Source organism: Pipra filicauda, unplaced genomic scaffold, assembly GCF_003945595.2.
Source record: "Pipra filicauda isolate LSUMZ 115617 unplaced genomic scaffold, ASM394559v2 scaffold77_size3566232_pilon, whole genome shotgun sequence".
Taxonomy (NCBI): Eukaryota; Metazoa; Chordata; class Aves; order Passeriformes; family Pipridae; genus Pipra; species Pipra filicauda.
In genome coordinates this window covers 2,148,888-2,167,706 of record NW_024104953.1, presented here as the reverse complement: position 1 = coordinate 2,167,706, position 18,819 = coordinate 2,148,888, and the positions used below count along the sequence as shown (strand labels likewise).

Genomic DNA, 18,819 nt, shown 5'->3' with positions numbered 1-18,819 from the left:
GTCACATTGGTTAATGGTGCAGACAGTTCCTCTCGATTTCAATTTGTTGTCCTCCACTATAATTGACTCTCTCTTAATACCTGATGAGCAAGGGCAGCCAGAAGTGCACCTTCCCTGTTACTCATATTCCTACACACACCCTGTGACACATCTCCTGCTTAAAAGTGACTTTTCCATCACTAAGGCTAAAGACAAGCAGAAAATTTCCATTTGAAATTCACATCTCCAGATCCTCTCTCACTCTGTAGTACTGAGCTATTTTGGAGATAATATAGGCTGAGCTCCCAATGAAGATGTATCACCAGTGATGTTACAAGGATGTGATTATACCTTATGTTTTCTTCTAGTCTCTCACTGTACTAACATTTTGTTTGCGGCAGCTCCATGATTGCTAAAGCATTTCAAGCATCACTCTGAAGTGACAGCCCTGAAGTGCAAGACCCTTTTTTCATACATACTGATAAAGCACTTGCTTACGGAAACAAGAGTGCATCACAGAGAAAGTTACTGCCCAAAAGAAATGAGCTCCTGCTTTTCCTCCAGCCTGGACTAATTGCATTGACAGATTCCAGCTCACCCATTACATTTTTAATGAACTGTAAGAAATGAGCTTCAAGTCACAAGCTTTTATAGTGAATCTAAATTTTGTCAACGTTTCAGGCCAGTTTTTAGCAAATTCTTAGGAGTTGATTACTGATTTCTAGGAAGAAAAAAAGTAATTAAAAAAAAGTATATATAAGGGGGCAGAAAAGTCATGGGTAGACCAGTACTGAGGAACTGCACCAATTCTCTACAGAATTTCCTTAAGAAATAAATCAAACAACCAAAGCAGCACTGTTACAGATCCAGGTATAAGCAGAGCTGCATAAATTCAGCACACATTCATGTAAAACTTCTAATTTGAAATCTTTTCTCAAAGCTCAGGTCAGATTCTCTTCACAACTTCCCAACAGGATCCAAGCTCACAGCACAGGCTGAAATTAGTCACATTTGACGTGGTTTCCAGTTTCAGTGCAGGTCTCTCACAGTTACAGGCTTTTCCCAAGGATGCAGATTATGGGCTATACCACAAACGCCCACCTGCACCTCCTGTGACATCTATCCTTAAAAATGAAAACACAACACTTTCCTAGAAAGAAATACTACTTTTCACTGGAAAAGTTAGTGACCACCAATATGTCCATTTTCTCCAAACTGGCAAGTTCTCCTCATGTTTACTCCTACCTCCAGAGACCAAGGCAGGTCTGTCCAGCCACTCAGGGGGAGACAGATCAAGTCTTAGAAAGCTGGAATTTTCAAAGCGCACAGACAGAGGAAAACATTATTATCTGTCATGGATCAAACAGAGCAGTTTGGGGATCTACCCCAGGGCTCCTCTTTCACTTTGGAGAACTGAACCCTGTACCAGCCTTTCTCCCAGCCAGCCAGCCACCAGCCCAGCCCAACCTTTCCTCATGGAGAAGGGACATTTGGGAGTAGACTGGGACTCTAGGGCTCCCCAGTAATGCAGATGCAACAGCCCTGATTCTTTCTGATCTAAAATTACCTACCATGTACCAGAGCACAAAATTAAACCCAGACAGGTTGAAGTTCACTGGGGTAAAAGACATGTTTTGCATTCCATAACATATCCAATAACATCTCATCTACTTTAACTATCACCAGAATTTCAGGAGGCATCTATTTAGATTTTTAAATAGCTCAGTTGAAAAACAACCCTCTTAATGAAAAACAATAGCAAATTACTCAGTTATCGCTAATCTCATGCACAGAAGCAATTATTTCCCAACTGAGGCTTTTATTTAAAAAAATAATCATATAGATTATTTTGGAAAGATGACAAGTCTCCTTCTTGACCTCCCTTTCTCTCGTTGTGTTTTAATTTCCATAAACATGACATTAAAAACTGAAAGAATCACTTTAAAGAAACAATTACTCCATCAGCAAAACCTGACAGTGCAGAATTCAATGGCACCACAGAGATCATCTTGGTGAGAAAAGATAGTTTTTTCCCTTTTACTGGCATTAAAACACCTCCTGCTTTTAACAGGATTGCAGTTCAGATTTATGTTTAGAACCCTTTAATAATTTAACATGTGTAAATATCATCATTTTTAGATGCACGGCAGCAGAGAGTGAAGGAATAAAAATCCCACACTGAGCACCTTGACAGGGCTGTTCAACCCAGGGAAGGAAGGGAGGAAGACTTGCACAAGATCTTGCCACGTTGAGAAGCAAAAAGGGAGACACCTTCCTATTATCATGCCGAGTCTGTCTCTGGGAGCTTTTGTTCCATTAAAAACTTGTTAATTGCTGCCTTAGTAACAAAGGAACAACATGCTGTGGTGGGACTATTAGGAGTCTACATGGCTGGTTCACCCTTGGAAAGGCAGAGTGGTTTAATTGGCTGTGTGTTCTCAGAAGATGCAATAAAGCCAGATAATCAATTGGTGTCAACAGCTAATAATGGAGGTTCTTTATAAAATGGAAAAGAAAGCCCAAACCCTACTTAATCAAAAGCTATAGCATCTGGGGCTACAAAAAAATGAGCTGGATTTGGAATTTAAGAAGTATTTGTGCACAGTCAAAAAGAAAACGTTGAGAATTTGAAGAGGCCATCATCACTTCATGTGTCTGATGAGGCTATGCCTTCAGTTCACCAGAAAGGAGCTCTGCAGACTCAGATTATAAGTCAGAACACCCAGTGATCTATTACATCAGCTGGCTAGTAAATAATTCCCTTACTACAGCAATGCAAGAACTGAAATGCTTCTTCAGTCCTCCTGGGCAAACCAGAGGTTTCCTGTTTCTCTTTTACCTAATGCAATATATTCATGCTCATTCTCCAGAACTGCTACTTGGTTTTGCCTTTGATCTCCTTAGGGAACAGCATACAACGTACTCCAACCCAAGAATTAGTTTTATGGCATAGTTTTATGGAAAGAGATTAAATGCTTAGTATGGCTAGTTTGCATAAGGACTGAAGTCTCCAGAGGTTTCCTCATAAACATTCAGCTCTGATATCCCAATGGTATCAACTCCAAATGGTACATACCAAGACTGGTTTCCAGTTTGCTATGAAAATAGAGGGGGGAGGAATAATGGAAGGAATAAAAACTCAAGTACGTGAGAATAATTTGTTACAGTGTCTTTCTAAAAAATATTTTGGATCAATGCTTTAAAAGCAACCAACAGGCTTTTCTGCAAGAGTCAGCAGACAGATCTCATGGCCTTTACCCCACCCTCATAGGAAGCATCCTCAAACAGAGAGCTGTCAGATGGACTCAGAATTAATCCTCATCTTAAACAAATACCCTTTGTTTACTGACAAGGGGACTCTTTTCTTGTCTGTGTACACTCACCAGTGTTTGGCACGAAGCAGAGAAGCACAAAGGGATAAAGATGACCACAAGGACCATTCTCTTCCCAGAGCACGGACCCTTTGTGCAAAGTAAATGCCAACTGTGACAGCAGTGTGATCACAGCTTGCTTGTGAACCCCCTTCTTCCCCTCCTGGAGCCCTTGGGGTTCAAAGGCAAGCTGCAATACAGGTGGCTTTAGCTGGTTTTATCTGGAGAGACCCTGGCAGGACCAAAGGCACTTTCCTATGAAAAGGAGTCCAGGTCTTGGGTTGGAAGACAAGGGCAGATCAGCAGGCTACAGATTTACCCTGTGGACCTCAGGCCTGGCACTTTCCCTGCATTACTAAAGGGAAGGAACATTTTCTGTTTGTGTCCTCTTATTAATTCAAATCAGTAATGAAGTTGGGAGCATCAAAAGGTTTTAGTGGTGTGCGGGATTAGACCAGGCTTAGATAACTGAATAAATGAACTGACTTAATTAGCTCTCCTGAAACAAATTATTATACAGTGCTCATTTCCAACTCTCATATGAACCCAAAAGAGTTCTAGAAATACATTAATTCCTTGAATAATAAATCTTATATTTTTGCATACCTACTGCAATTATGATGGATAATGAGATTTTAATTAATCAGACCCAGATTTTGTAATGCTTTTGAAGAATGTAGATCCATTAGGGACCTATTTATTTGGTAAATCTTGGAGGGGAGATAAAAAGAGCAGAAGTCAACAGGAATAACAACAAAAAATTCTGTGTTAAACAAACTTATATCTAACAGGCTTCTTAACAACATCCATCCTGCAAACATCCCTGTCTTGAATATGAACTCAAATCCTGGGCAAAGTATTAACTTCAGTACCTCTCTAAAGGCAAAACACAGTTATTGGACATGATGCCACATGGAATACATTCTTGGTTTTACGCTATTAAGATTTTTTTCTTACCTAAAAATGCTTTAAATTTTAAATTCTTTACATTCTTTAAATTTTAAATTCTTTAAATTCTTTCTAATTTAAATGCTCTTTGTACAAAGGTTATTTTCTCGCTCATATATTCTATGCTTCCAGGTACTTCTGAGTGAGAGCCACTCGTTATTATTAACATGGCAAAGCAGCCATTAAACCTTGCTCTTGTATTTTTCCTTTTTTTCCAACCCCTTCTGAGGAGATAGCTAAAGATCTCTCTCATGGAAAGGTAGCGTCATTGCAGTTGTCATTAATTATAGATCAGTTCATAATATGACTGAGAGCATGAAGATTGTAGGGGGTCTCGTTAACATGAGATTAAAATTCTCTTGAAGTGTAATTATTTTGCAAGAGAGTCTTGGGCTGGATTTATGACAATGTATTGCATTTCTGCACTTACTGCACTGACAGGAGAGATTTTGTTCATCACAGGGAGAGTATCAATGCACACCACTTCCCTTGGAGAAACCCCAGCACTTGGAAGGAAAAACGTGAAGAAGGGACTTCAAATTCTAATTACAGATTTCTAACAGGTCCCCTTTCTTCTCAGCTCCTTTTTTGATAAAAGGAAAGTTGTCGCTGGAGAGCACTGAGAAAGTCAAGAGAACAACACCCTGGCAGGGCAAGGTCAACTCTTGCACATGTTTGGAATGGGGAATAAAGGTAGTGCTTCCACTTTAAACAAAACTGAATTTTAAGTCTCAGTGTGAAACAGAGACTTCATTTTTTTTCCCCTTTTCAGTGAACCTCACTGGATTTGACATGGTAAATAGTTTTGGTTTTCCCTTCCCTTCCTCCCCCTTAAAAGAACTCTGAACCATTTCCTCTGAAAAGCCACTTTTCCTTGAAAAAATAAGCTGAAAAGAATTATTTTTTATTAAACCAAGCAACTGGCAGTAGCATATTCAGGCTTCTTTTCCCTCTGTTTGAACTGTTAATCTTTGCACTGAGGAAGGGGAATCCTCACAGAGCAGGGAGGGGGGTAGCAGACCCCTGCAGGGTGGCAGTAATATGGTCCTAAAGTCAGTATTTACAGAAGCAGTTAGGTGCAGAAGTCCCTCTGGCTTGAGGAATTAGGAAAATAGGTACTTCAACCTCGACAGGATTTTCCAATCTGCATATTTGGGCTCTTGCATGACTTCATAAATCTGGGCCCTGTGAGTAGAAGACAGCCAGATGTGTTCTCCTCAGCATTTCTCTGGGGAAAGCTCAGGTTAAAGGACATATTTTCTTGCGTTCTTCATTTCCACAGAACTGCTCACAAACCAGAGCCAGTTCCCAGCTGCACTGAGTGAGTCTCTGGTTTTCAAAAGCAGCCACCAAGCCCTGAGCTGCTGTCAGCTTTCCCAGGGTCATCCTCTGTGCTGCTTCTGTTGGGCAGCTGTTGCACCCCACGCCAAAGAACCTGTTCTAACAGGGGCCCTAAATGACAGGGATCCAGAGCATGCTAAATCCCACCTGATCCAGAGAAACCGAGGCCACAGTTGCCAAACACTGCTAGGAAATTTCCATCTGGATTTACAGAAATAAAAAACTTAATAAAAAAGGAACTGGCCCAAGACAAAGTGTGTGTTTGCTCAGGCCTCTATGGGAAGACACTTGCCATTTATTATCAGCTTCAGTGCTGCTGCAATCCACCTTGTTAATTCAAAGATTCATTTATAAGTTGCTTTGATATGTTGCACTCAGATCTTTGAACACTGAAATGCTTTTTTGTGCAGCTTTCCCCACCCCCTGAGTTTGGTTGCCCTCCCCACCACCAATCTAAATTTGCTTTTATGTGCTAGGAAAACAAACAAAAAAAAAGTGTGAATTTACCACTTCTGAACATCTTGTCCTCTTAATTTGTACAGAGCTGGTTTGTTCAGCACAGAAGCAGTACAAGGAGCAGAATAAATTTAGCTGGAAGGCAGGGTGGGGGCACAGAGGGGGATGGCAGAGCAAAGAGGGGCTCTGCAATGGTGCTGCTCTTCTCCCAGTACTCTGTGAGCAGGTCTCATCATGTCCCTGTCCTCCTGCCACCTTCTCTTTGCCAACTGCAGTCAGGTTGGAAATGCCACATCCATGCAAAGCCTCTCCATCATTTTCTCTTTCCCCTTTCTTTCCACTTTCCTCATTAATTTGCTTTTCTTCAAATTAGATGTTTTATTTCAAGGTTTTGGGGTTTTTTCCCTCCTCCTGCCTCCTTCCAGTGCTCAATTCCAGTGCTCTCTCCAGGGTCTCTTGCTCTCCTTTGGCTCCCTGTGTCCTCTTCCCAGTCCATCCTCTCCCTTCCCCTACCCTGTTCCTCCTTGGGCACAACTCCTTCACTCACCCACTTTTTAATCGCTTTCCCCCAGACTTTTCCCTTCCCATTTATCATCTCCATCCCAGTTGCCTCCCCAGAGTCCTCCACTTCTCCCTTGCTACACATTTATCATGCTCTATACAGGGAGACAGCAAAGGAGGTCACTGAGCCTAAAAACCAATATATATGAATATACATATGCCAGAGCCACTCAGGAAAAAACCTTTGTGCATCTGGGCCTAAAAACTACATGGGGGAGCCTTGACAAGCTGCTCTGTGCCACACACAGCCAGCTTGGAGAAAATCCATAGCAGCAAATCCAAGACTTAACCCAGGCCACTTCTTGAACCTCTTGCCCATTCAATTTGAAGCAACATTTTGGTTGGAATAAATAGCAGGTTTTCCCCTTTTGAAATAAAAAGGGCAACTGGAAATCAGATTTCGTTATGTCAGAGTATAAAGTCTTAACTTTTTATTCGGAAACATAATGAGCTGGTGGCCTTTGAGGAGAGAGAGAATGGGCAGCTTCATCTTTACTGCATTTATTTTATGTAACAGCTTCCTCAGCTGGGATGAAGACAAAAACGGACAGAGCATTATTAGCCCAAGAGAGCTGAGTTTCTTTACATTTATGGAATAGAAATGGGCACGCAAACCATGATAAGTTGTTCTCTTCAGCCAGGAATTTAACACCGGCTACAAAGAGAAAGGCAGATTCTGCACTGATAAAAGGCATCTTGCACTATTTGATGACCAGCACCACAATTTGGGATATTTAATATTTTTTCTTGGAGTGAGAGCCTACTTGTTCTTTGTGGTCTATGGAAAAGTAAGGATTGTCACATTGGTATCAGGAATAAATATGTTAATTTAGCACCAGAGATTTCAGAGCCTGAGGTGCAATGGGTAGGTTTTGCAATGGTTTGGAGTGGCCTGAGGATTGCAGTAATTCCTGCCTTCCCCAGGAAGCCTCAAAATGGGGTAGGTCATGCAAGGAAGCCTCAGTGCCAGCCCAGTAAGGGGTGGGTGTTGGAGCTGTGGTGCCAGCACAGACTGATGGCTGGGGGGCTCTCCAGGAGGTTTTTCCCCAAGTTTTACAGGACAGCTGAGGGCTGTGAAAGGAAGACTACACGCAACCAAAGAAAAAATTGCTTTTGATAGCGTGGCTGATGGTTGTCCAGAACAAGCCCAGAAAGGCCTAGCCAGAAACCCTGTGTTGCGCTAGCACTATTTTGGCCTTATAAATCAGAGCAATTACCAGGTATACACTGTAAAAACCATTTCTGAATCTATCCAAAAACATAAACATTTTCTACAGAAAGCAGAGCTGAGAGAGAACAAATGCATTTGTGTCATCAGCCTTCTCTCATGGCAGTGAATGGAACAAATGCATTTTCTTTTTATACTTCCATCATCTCCAGCACCTCTGTGAATAACAGACCCCTGGCTGTAATGTCACCACCACCTTTCCTTGCTGCAGCCATTCCAGCAAGAGCTGGAAGAGTCCCTCACTGAAACAAGTCCAGCATGTGGGCGATAGGGTTTTAGAGCCAAGTACCACAAATATTCAGATTTCAGAATTCAGATAATGGCAAAACATCCATCCGGAGATCTCTGTTATGGCTTAGAGAGAACTTGTACATGGCTGTTCATATGAGGACCACTTTGCTTGACTCTTGGTCAGTCTCTCCTTGTAAGAGATGCAGTGATGCCTCCTCGCCCCACCAACCTCACACAGATGGGTTGTCCTACCAGCTAAAAGCATTTCCTCATCATTCCTCGTGAGACCAGCTCCAGAAATTTCCCCATGTCCCCTCATACCCTCCCAAGGATGGCACCTTCTCAACCACGAGGAAACACTGTTGTGCTGCTGGGTGATGGCACATGACTGATAGTGAGTAAGCCCAGGTATAGGACTTCTGGTCTATAGCAGATTGATGTCATGATAGCATTTATTTCATTTTATCAATATAGAGAAATAAACATATGCACAGACCATGTTTATTTCACTCTATCAAATATAATTTTAACAAACATGACACAATTCTTACGGTGCAACAGAATGCCTCTGAAATATTATAAGTTTCAGTGCTTTGTAATTGTATTTCAATAGGCACAAGAAGTATTTTACTGCACAGCGAATGCATTTCATTAAATAGTATAAATTTACACTCTGTTGTAAATGAATGTTCATTTTACATTGTAATTTTTTTACTGCAGAATGTTGCCATTTTAGCATTCACTGTAATCGCTCCACTGTGTTGCAAGCAAATGTCATTTATGTGATATGTAAAAATTCAGAGAATTCAATTTAAGGGATCTCAGTCTGAAGTATAAATACATGCAAGCCACGTAACACAAATAAACTTACTCCAGATGGTTGCAGATAAAATGAAATCTTGCCATCCTAAGAAATAAAATTCCCAGTACAAATATAGGCAATTCAGTACATTTTCTGCTGACCAAAATGGCCAGAAAAAATTAGCACCAATCCAAACATAATAAATTTAATGAAGTTTTTGCCACTAATAAGAGACCAAGCATTGTTTTCTAGATGGTTTAACAGTTCTTCCATCTGAGTGTATTTGAGAACCTACATGGATTCCCGCAGCTATTTGCCCCAGATAGTACCTTATGGTAAATATCTAGAAACAAAAAAACTATTGATACAATAAACCAGGCGATTCTAAAAGCAACAATGGTTTATTTGCCTCTCTCCATTACAGCTGCCTGGAGTACTTACAGTACAGCCCAAGAGCATTAACAAACAGCCAAGCTATTTCTTCTCTGTTGATAGCCACCTTATTGCTTTCAGCAGCTAGCAAATTAAACCTTCAAAATAATTCTCATGTGCACTGACTGTAAAGTGAATTTAAATTAAACTAATATATTACAAGAAAAGTGAGTACCTAGCCTGAGTTCTCAGCAGCCTCTTTCTTCTTCCAAAACCAGCCTCTGTGCACACAAATATAGTTACACAGTTCACACCTGCCAACGTACATCTGCACATGCCATATGGTGCAGGACACACCTTATCCCAGCATTCACACACATATGTATTTGCAAACACCTCCTGCCACTGGGAGACGGATGAGTCCAGCCAAGTGCTACTAAAACCAAACAAAAGCCTTGCTGCCCATTTCTCCTCTATCAGGAGACCCACATGTCCTTTAAAATGACTACTCACCCCGGTCACGCTCAGCAGATGAGGGTCTCTGACTGTCCCTTTTGCAGATGGATACAAAGCCAAAGAAATGAAGTTGCTGACTCAATGTCACAGAACAAACCTTTACCAGGACAAAGACTCGAAGAGAAATCTTGCAGAGCCCTGCTGGTATCCTTCTCCTTGTATTAATCTGTCATTCCCAAGCCTTAAGTTTGGACCTGGGAGCAGCCTGCAAGGCTGTCTCATACCTTTCACTTGCTGTCTGTAGTGCAGAACTAAACAGTACACCGAGGAGGTTTTGATTGCTCTGTATTCCTGAGGTGGCATAAAAAGGATGGAAGGGAACAGATAGATCTGAAGTGCTCTAAAACAGGCTATGGCCTCAAACACACTTCTTTGCTCTTAGGCTGCTGGAGAGATCCAAGCCTTAAAGGTCTGCAAATCCTGATATGATTAACTACCTCTCAGAAATGTAATTATTTTTGGTAGTTATTCTGATGAAAGTCAGCTTAGATGAGAATTTGGGAACTCATTACCTGTTTATTAAGTAATAATACTAAATTATTTTAAATCCTGTTCCTTTTGTTTCTGGACACGCATAGCTCAGTTTGTCTTCTGTGCCTCTAGCTTGAAGATTTTAGGTTCCACTCAAGAACAATCCTAAAAATCTTCATTCTTATTATAGGTCAAACTCAAGTTAGCCACCTCCAAGAAAAACCCTGCAAGCATCTCAACAGGACATCATGAAAGAAATGGCTCTTTAAGTCTGTCACTTGGCACAGGCAGGTTGGAAAATGGATATAAGCAGATTTAAAGGCAGAAAACCTGACTCCATCAGTGCTGTGAAAGTATTCAGTACATACAGAAAAGAGTAGGAGAGAAAGTCAGCAGCAAAATGAGAGCAGCCCTTCTCATGATAGGTATTGCTTTTCCACAGGATCACAGCAGTCACAGACTGGTTTGGGTTAGAAGGGACCTCAAAGCTCATCTAGTTCCAAACCCCTGCCACGGGCAGTGACACCTTCCACTAACCAGGTTTCTCAGCCTGGCCTTGAACATTTCCAGGGATGGGGCATCCGCAGCTTCTCTGGGCAACCTGCTCCAGAGTATCACCACCCTCTGAGCAAAGAATTTCTTCCTAATATCTGATCTAAACCTGTCCTCTTTTAGTTTAAAACCATTGCCCCTTGTCCTGTCACTATCTGCCCATATATAAAGTCCCTCTCTCTCTCCTTTTTAGAAGCTCCCCTAAGGTACTAGAAGGCTGCTATAAGATCTTCCCAGAGCCTTTTCTTCTCCAGGCTGAGCAACCCCAACTCTCTCAGCCTGTCTCCACAGGAGAGGTGCTCCAGCTCTTGGATCACCTCTGTGGCCTCCTCTGGACCTTCTTTAACAGGTCCACATTTTCTTGTACCAAGAGATGCTTTCTGGTGTGGCTTCCCAGCCCTTTGCAGAGCAGGGCAAACAACTTCAGTCTTGCAGCTGAGATGCCACAGAACTCTGCAAAGCAGCCCCAGAGCCATTCAGCAGTCCACTGGGGGTAGATACACACCCTATAACTCCCAAGCAGACAGCCACCTGGACAGCATCTCCAGATGTTCTCAAATGAAGTTTGTGCTGGCTAGGGACACTCAGCTGGGAAAAGTTTGGGGCTCTTCCACCTCAGCTGGGTCAGGATGTTACACTCAGTGCTCTTGAATCAGGTCTGCAGTCAAGGCCAGCTACTTTAACACTATTACTGATGCTCACACTTTTCCCATCCTGCAAAAGTGTGTCTCACCTTCTCCTCATTTACAGAGCATGGCTTCTGTTATCACCTCTTTTGGTTTGAGAGGTGCAGGGTCACTAACAAGCTTTCTTCTGTAACCTCAGACACTTCAGAGGATTGGAACTTAGCACTGCAAACTTTAACAAAATTAGGTCTGGCTTATGTAACTTTTAATATTCCCTCAGTATCAAATAAGGAGTTCCTGCATCACAGCCAACACAAATCCCAAAGACTGCTTTTCATACCAAATTGTACACCATGACTCCTTATACCCTTATGCACTAATACATATGAAGCAGTCACTCATTTTATTAATCTGTGCAGTGCAGCTTTGATTACCAAAATCTGTTCTACACATGCTTGAGACATGTCCAGTAACCGCTGGCATTAGCACATAGTTTCTCCTGGATTATTCCTCAGCATTTTAAAGCTGCCCATGGCATTGCTTGATACAAGATTGGACTTATTAGCATTGCATTTCCCAGTTCAGCCTTCCAGGTTGGAAGTTTCCAACTCCAGTCCCTTGGAAGCCTGTCAGTTATGCATGGTTCCAGCATCAGAGCAGTGTAGGGACCAACATTGCTGGACGGGAACTGCTTTATCTACACTGCAGGTCACAGAGTACTCCATGTTTCCTTCTAATTAAATTCACTGTTGGAAGCTCCTTACATCTCCACGTGATAACTGCAGAGCTGGATGTTGCCCCTAATTGCTTTCTCTAACAAGGTTATAAAAGTCATGCTGTTATGTCCAGAGATGTCAGGGCCCTGACAACTGTACATGACCAAAAATGACATTAATACCACACCGAATTGTACCTAAATTGGTTATTAATGAGGAAATTTCAGTCTTTTTCCAGTATGTTCTTATTGTGATCATTTAAGAACTGTGTTTACACAGGAATGTTAAGGAGCATTAAAATAAAATTCAAAGTAAAAATCGAGCTATCTATAGAACCCAGATGATGTGTTAAGAACAAGATAGGCTAGTTAAGCAACATTATTAACTGCCAGGTTACACAGTTTCTCTAACAGCACATTACCCTTTGTTTTCTTCAGCCCAACACTGAAGTAAACTGAGTGAATGAGTAAATACCCCTGCAGATTTCTTGCAATGACAGATCAAGTTCCTTGGTGAGGAGGTAAGTGCCGAGAGATCACTAAACACAACACGACCAGATGTGCTTCCCCTGCTAAATAAGAACTGCTGCACAGTTCAACATCTGAGCTAAATGGAGAAGAGGGACAAAGCTGAAACTACACGAAACCATCCCAGATATCACTGTTTCCAGACTCAACAATGAATGAACTAGGGAAAAAAGCGAGTTAGCCCAGTCTGAAACAATCATTGCTATTTCCATCTAAAACACACACTCACTGGGAACATGACTCCTGTGGAAGCCTTGCCTGGGCACAGTCTGTTGTGCTACTGGGCAAAAGATTAAATTAAATTAAAAAATTAAAGTAAAGTCTCATATTATTCACCCAGGCCAAGAAGGAGAGAAGGGATACTAATATTAACATTACCCATGGGTAATTCTGCCACTACTTGTACTCCTGCAGTCTCACCAGACATCAGAGGCAGAATTCATCCACACAGGTTTTGATACGTGACCTGGAATTCTGTGTCTGTGTTATGCAGGGATAGGTGTCACTGGATCGTGGAGCATTCTTCCATGGTAATTGCCTATTAATCAGTCAGGGAAATTGTTCCTTAGAAGTGCTTACTGCCCAGTCCTGAGACACCTCCACTGCTGTGGGTAGAAGTGCCACCCTCAGTGACCCCAGCAAACCAAACCCAAGTGGCACAGGCTTGCCTAAAAGCAATAGCAATCGATTATTAGCTAATTAATCAGTTAATCACATTCTGATATGCGTTTGGCCTAGAAAATGCTCACTAGTCCTACATATGCAACATGTTTACATTAACATTTAGGAAAGCTTAGTTGCTTCCAAGTTCCTTTATGTTTGTACACAGCAGAGATTTCTAGAAAAACCTGATAGGGAAGCACAGTGTAACGGAATTATTATAACAGGCACCTGAATGAAAACAATCTTAAGGCGAGGCAGCTACAATTGCTTTACACAAAACTTGCTGCTTTCTCATTATATTCTTTATCTATTGCTGAGTCAAGAATAAAATCCAATTTTGTCAAACATTTTAATCAAAACATAAAGGCCAGGGAAGAGTTCTTTCTCAAATGGCTTTCTATTTAGACATGCCTTTATCTGAGACCAGAGTAATAAAACATTTTAGCCCTTTCCAACAGCCAGATCTCAACAGAATCAAAACCATGAGCAGCACATTTCTAGCTAAAAAGCACCACTGAACAAAGCTTGCCTTGCTCAGAAACAGTGGCTCACACAATGTTACATCAAGTTTTTCAGCTTAGAGACAGAAGAAAAAAGCTTAGGTTATCCTGTCCCTTTGCAGCTCTCCTGGTCCTTTACATTTCCACCAGGAATCCAGGTAGGACTTCAATGGCTTTGGTTTCTCTGAAGCATATTTTCAAAGAAAGCATTCAGGCTCAATCTGATCGTGAGAGCCAGGCAAAGGGGGGAACATTCACACAGCTCACTGCAAGCTTCTGTTCCAAATGCACGGCAGAAACTTGTTAAACGATTTCTCAGATGGCAAAAAGAAAACCCTGGGGGATCGAGGCATTATTTGTTGTTCTGTGCCTGGAACATCCAAGAATTCTCCGTAATGGAAGAGGAGACCACGGGGAGCTGCAGATGTTCCCAGCAGCATCTCTCTGCAGCAGCAAAGGCAGTCCCTTCTGGCAGCTGTGTCACAGAGGCCCCGATGACACTAAAGCGTTAAGATCCCAGTTGGGCTGCACTGCTGTTCCACGGTAGATGAGGGGAGACAATACCCAGCTGCATATTCACATTCTTACAAGATAGTTGTAAAAACACTAAATTACGGCAGCTTGGCACCATTTCTCAGACTATTACTCCTTTCTTAACATCATATAAAAGGTAATAACTGCTCGTACTCAGGTGCAATAAAGATTCTATGTTAGGGCTACTGTCAGTGAGGTGTCACCCTGGCTCTGACATCATGGGCACTGTGCTGGCAGGAAGGTAGAGCAGCTCTGGTTCAAGAGGCTCTACAAGTCAAAAAGTACCTTACTGGCAGTATAAAAGCCCCCCCAAAATAAAACAGTGAGAATGGTTTCAGCATGTACATTATATAAGGAATCACGTGAGAATGACAAGAGTGGGTTGACAGAAAGCTCAACAGACCAGCACAGAGGTTTGTGAGCTGGCTGCTGATTCCTATTTGCAATTCAAGAGGTCTGTGATTGATCAAATCATTGTTTCTTCTCCTCTGACTAAAGTCCTTTCTACCCTCAGGGAAATACCAAAGAACAAGGAGTGAATAATGCACTTAAGGTATAAACCTGTGGCATTTGGTGGGTATTTTAACTAATGCTGCCATTTCATTTAATGATATCAAATAAAGAATTATACAGCCTCATTCAGCCTGATTTCCCTCACACTATTCCAATCAGCAGCAATTGCAGTTTGAGTCTCAGGTTGAAGATTATATTTGCAAATTAGATTTGGGGGGGAGGGTGCAGGGAGGGAGAGAAATAAATCTGTTAGCCCGTGGTTTGATCAAAACTTTGAAAGCTAGTCTGATAATGAAAGGGTGAAATCTTGGCTGCAAAGTCAACAGAAGACTCATCCAAAATTTCTCACAGCTCTTTTAATAGCATAAATGTTTCAAGCTAGTACATCTGGGTCTCTGAAACAGTGGCAGCAGTATTTCAAATATTCTCAAAGCCAGCTACTTGGATGGGCTTGAATTGGTGACAATAATTGTGAAGATTAGCTTCTCAGGCCAAAGAGAAACAAGCCAGGGCCACGCAAGCAGGCTTAGTTCTCTCACAGGAAACACTTGGGCAAAGCAGGATGCCAGGCCTTCAAAGAGGAAAAGCTGGAGGGTATAGCAGCACACGTGCTGAGTGGCAGAAAATTAACAATTTTGATACTGCAGCTACTCCAAAGGACGTATCATCAAATACATCGAGGCTAAGAACACAACAGTAGAACTCAGTGCAAAAATAGTAGAATTCAGTGCAAAAATAGAAAATATCTGGCATGTTTGGGGCACCAAATAATCAATATTTGTTCCCCAAATTGTAGCTGCTGAACCAAAACTTTGCTTAGGCCACAAAAGCATCAAGCAGAATTCAGCAAAGCAGCACATGCCAGACCCTTCCCTTCAACAGGATTCTCCGCACAGAGCATTTAAGGCAGGTCACAAAACAGCAAAACACCAGCTGCTTGCGTCTACTTTTTTTTTTTTTTTGTTACATTTCTAAACCAAACTTTTCTTAAGACAAATCTGACCGAGTTTAGATACAATGCTGCCTCTTGCTCCAACCATTTAAATCAATTTGCTAAGCAAGCCAGATTGCATGCCAATGCTTCCAACAATTAACTTGCAAGAAATCCTGTGATGAACCTTAGTCTCTTTTCACACTGACTTTATTATGCTCACAGAACTTTACACTTGTTCATATACAATGTGAAAATAAAACACTACTAGGCTAGCAGACAAATCAGTGACCTAAATGTTCCAGAAAGTGAAATGAAAAATGCCTTAGCTGTCCTGCAGGGCTTGCAGGAGCAGGAAGAAGTATCACCAAATAACTTGAATTCAATAATTCCCCAGAAGCACCAGTTTCCCTAACCTTAGGAAATTCTGATGCAGTCAGTAAGAGAAAATACATCTCTCTGGCAGCTAACTACAAAAAGAGAAAGTGGGATGCTCAGGAAAAAGAAAACACTAAAAAAAAGATTAATACACTGGAAAATATATATGAAGAAAAGGAACAGATTTCTTCTCTGTCAAGCAGAGGGTTACAGATCTACCCTGTGTTAGTGCTTTCTTTCTGTGTCAATCACAACCACATTTATTTTTTTTATTTATTTTAAACACTGGCTTTGAAGTTGGTGGTTATGGGAATGAAAAGAAAGGATGCATTACAAAACATCCCTTTATTAGCCATTTGGTCTGGCCAGCTGAGCTGCTTCTGACTTTATGCAAGAGAAACTAAGCTGGCCCTCAAGCAGAGGACGCTCCTGGCCTTAACTGGAGCCTGATCAAATCATTGTCTTCCTGTCAGAGGGTGCAGTCTTGCAACTCTGGTGCTGAAATGGTGCTTTGATCACACCGTGCGGAAAATCGGCAAGAGCAACCATTTAATGTCACATTTCTGCTTTTACTCTACAGCTCTTATTACTTTATGTGCATAAAAAATGCATGGCTGCTTATAAATCTTTGATTATAGCACAGGCTAGACCTGTTACATTTTTCACCTCCCTTCCAGGACAAAATCTAGAGAATGCACATGTGCCCTACAGGACATGGGATACTCAGCAGATTTGAACATAGGCATTTATTCAATGGAGAGGAGCAGCTGTTCCCAGGAATGGTACCAAAACCAGGAAAGTGGAATTTGTAACAAATAATTATGTTGGAATTGTGAGAGGCAGCCTCAGTGTTGAAGTGTTTGGAGGCTGAGCTGCTCTCTTCTGTTGTCCCTCCTCTCATGCTCCTACTGTGAGACAGAGCACGACCCCAAAAACTCTTATCAGATGAGCTGGTTTGATTTGTATTGTTTTACAGCTCCATGCAAGAAAAATACCCTGAGAAAGGGACATATCTGACAGGATAGCCTAGTTCCCTAAAAAAGTGAAACAGTAGACTAGAAACCTACCTGGTAGTTGGAAGGAATCACTCATAAAAGATGCATGGCTGCTATTGAGTACATTCATTGATCCAATCTCCTACCAACAGCTCCCCTTGGCAAAACCACCAATGTATTGCCCTATTTGAAAGCATTCTCCACCTTATCCTACAGCCCTACTCCTCCTACCTCCTGCTGCCTCAACCCCACCTCCATACAGCCATCACAGCCCATATTAAACTTGCTGCAGAGACAAGAATATCCCTGGAGAACCCACTTACTACCTGGGAAATGGCCCATGAAGGTGTACAGGCATCCTAAAATACTTTGATAAGCTGACAGAATGAGGCACTCACCAAGGGGAATGCTAAGAAGATGAAAAAGAAAAATAAACATGAACATGCAAGGCAAAGATTTTTGGCAGTACACATCACACTACCTGAAGGAGGTTCCACTCTAATTCTTGCCACGCCACCGGCTGCCTTGAGGATTAACACAATAAAGTATTTGTGCTGCCTTCCAGTTCAAAGCTGATTTTTGAAGAAGGAGGTATTTCTCTGCTCATAGTTTTGTGGGTTTTTTTTTCCCAACAAAAATATTTTAACTGGATTCAGGAGTCTGAAATCACAAGACAAAACCCCACGATGATTTAGAGGAGGGGGTGGGGATGGCTCCTTCAATCACTCAGGTGGTGGTGAAGGGAGATTTGCACCTGGGCCAGTTTCCCGTTAATCTGCAGTAGCTCCTGGTAGGAATGCCCCACTCTGCCCTTAACCCTTTTGCAGGACCAGCACTTTCCCAGCCCAGTTTTGTGCCACCTCTGGTCTCTTTGCTGACCCCTTCCCCACCCTGCTGAATTTATGCTTTAAAACAATCTCCCAGTGCTCACATATTCTGCAGATTACAGCCAGCAGGCTCCCCTGTTTTCCAGCCTCCTTTCATTTTCCAGCCAGTATCAGGACAGCTGCTCTTTGGAACTGTCTGTTCCAGTATCAGGAGATTATGAAGAAAATGTGTTATTTCCATAAGGGCTGACACAGCCTTTTTCTCCATTTATACACCCTGATTTTTTCTCCCCCTGATGCATTATATGAGCTCCTCTCTCACTTTAGTTTTTTGGACAGCCATGTTTTAACATCCTTTAGAAAATGCACACAATATTTAGCATACTGTGGAGTGAGGATAGGCCAGGTGTGGATCATTTTACAGGGAAACAAGTCTTCTTTTCTATATAATTATTAAATCTGCTTCTTCAGAGAGCCTTTCTCTACAGGTAGGGTACAACCCTCAGAAACCTTATGCCTCTTGATAAATATTCAAAGGTCACTACACCAGGATTTCCTCTGGAAGGCAGAGTACTTGGAAACACTGGGCTGGATTAAGGGAAACATTCCTATTAGAAGCTTGGCTTCTTCAACAGAAAATCAGAATTTCTCAATAGTTAGAGCTGAATATGGAGAAAAGGAAAAGCTTTGATTCTAATTCCAACATTACCTGAGGAATATCAGTTTTCAAAGAGGGAGAAATACACAATTTTACCAGGAGTGACAATGTGTTTTAAGGTGC

General features: G+C 41.8%; 1 long non-coding RNA gene across 1 annotated transcript in view; it reads right to left on the bottom strand.

Annotated features, from left to right (window-relative positions):
* Nucleotides 1-18,819, bottom strand: part of LOC114002168 — a 70,670-nt gene that overhangs the window by 35,519 nt on the left and 16,332 nt on the right. The gene's annotated exons all lie outside the window — the stretch shown is intronic.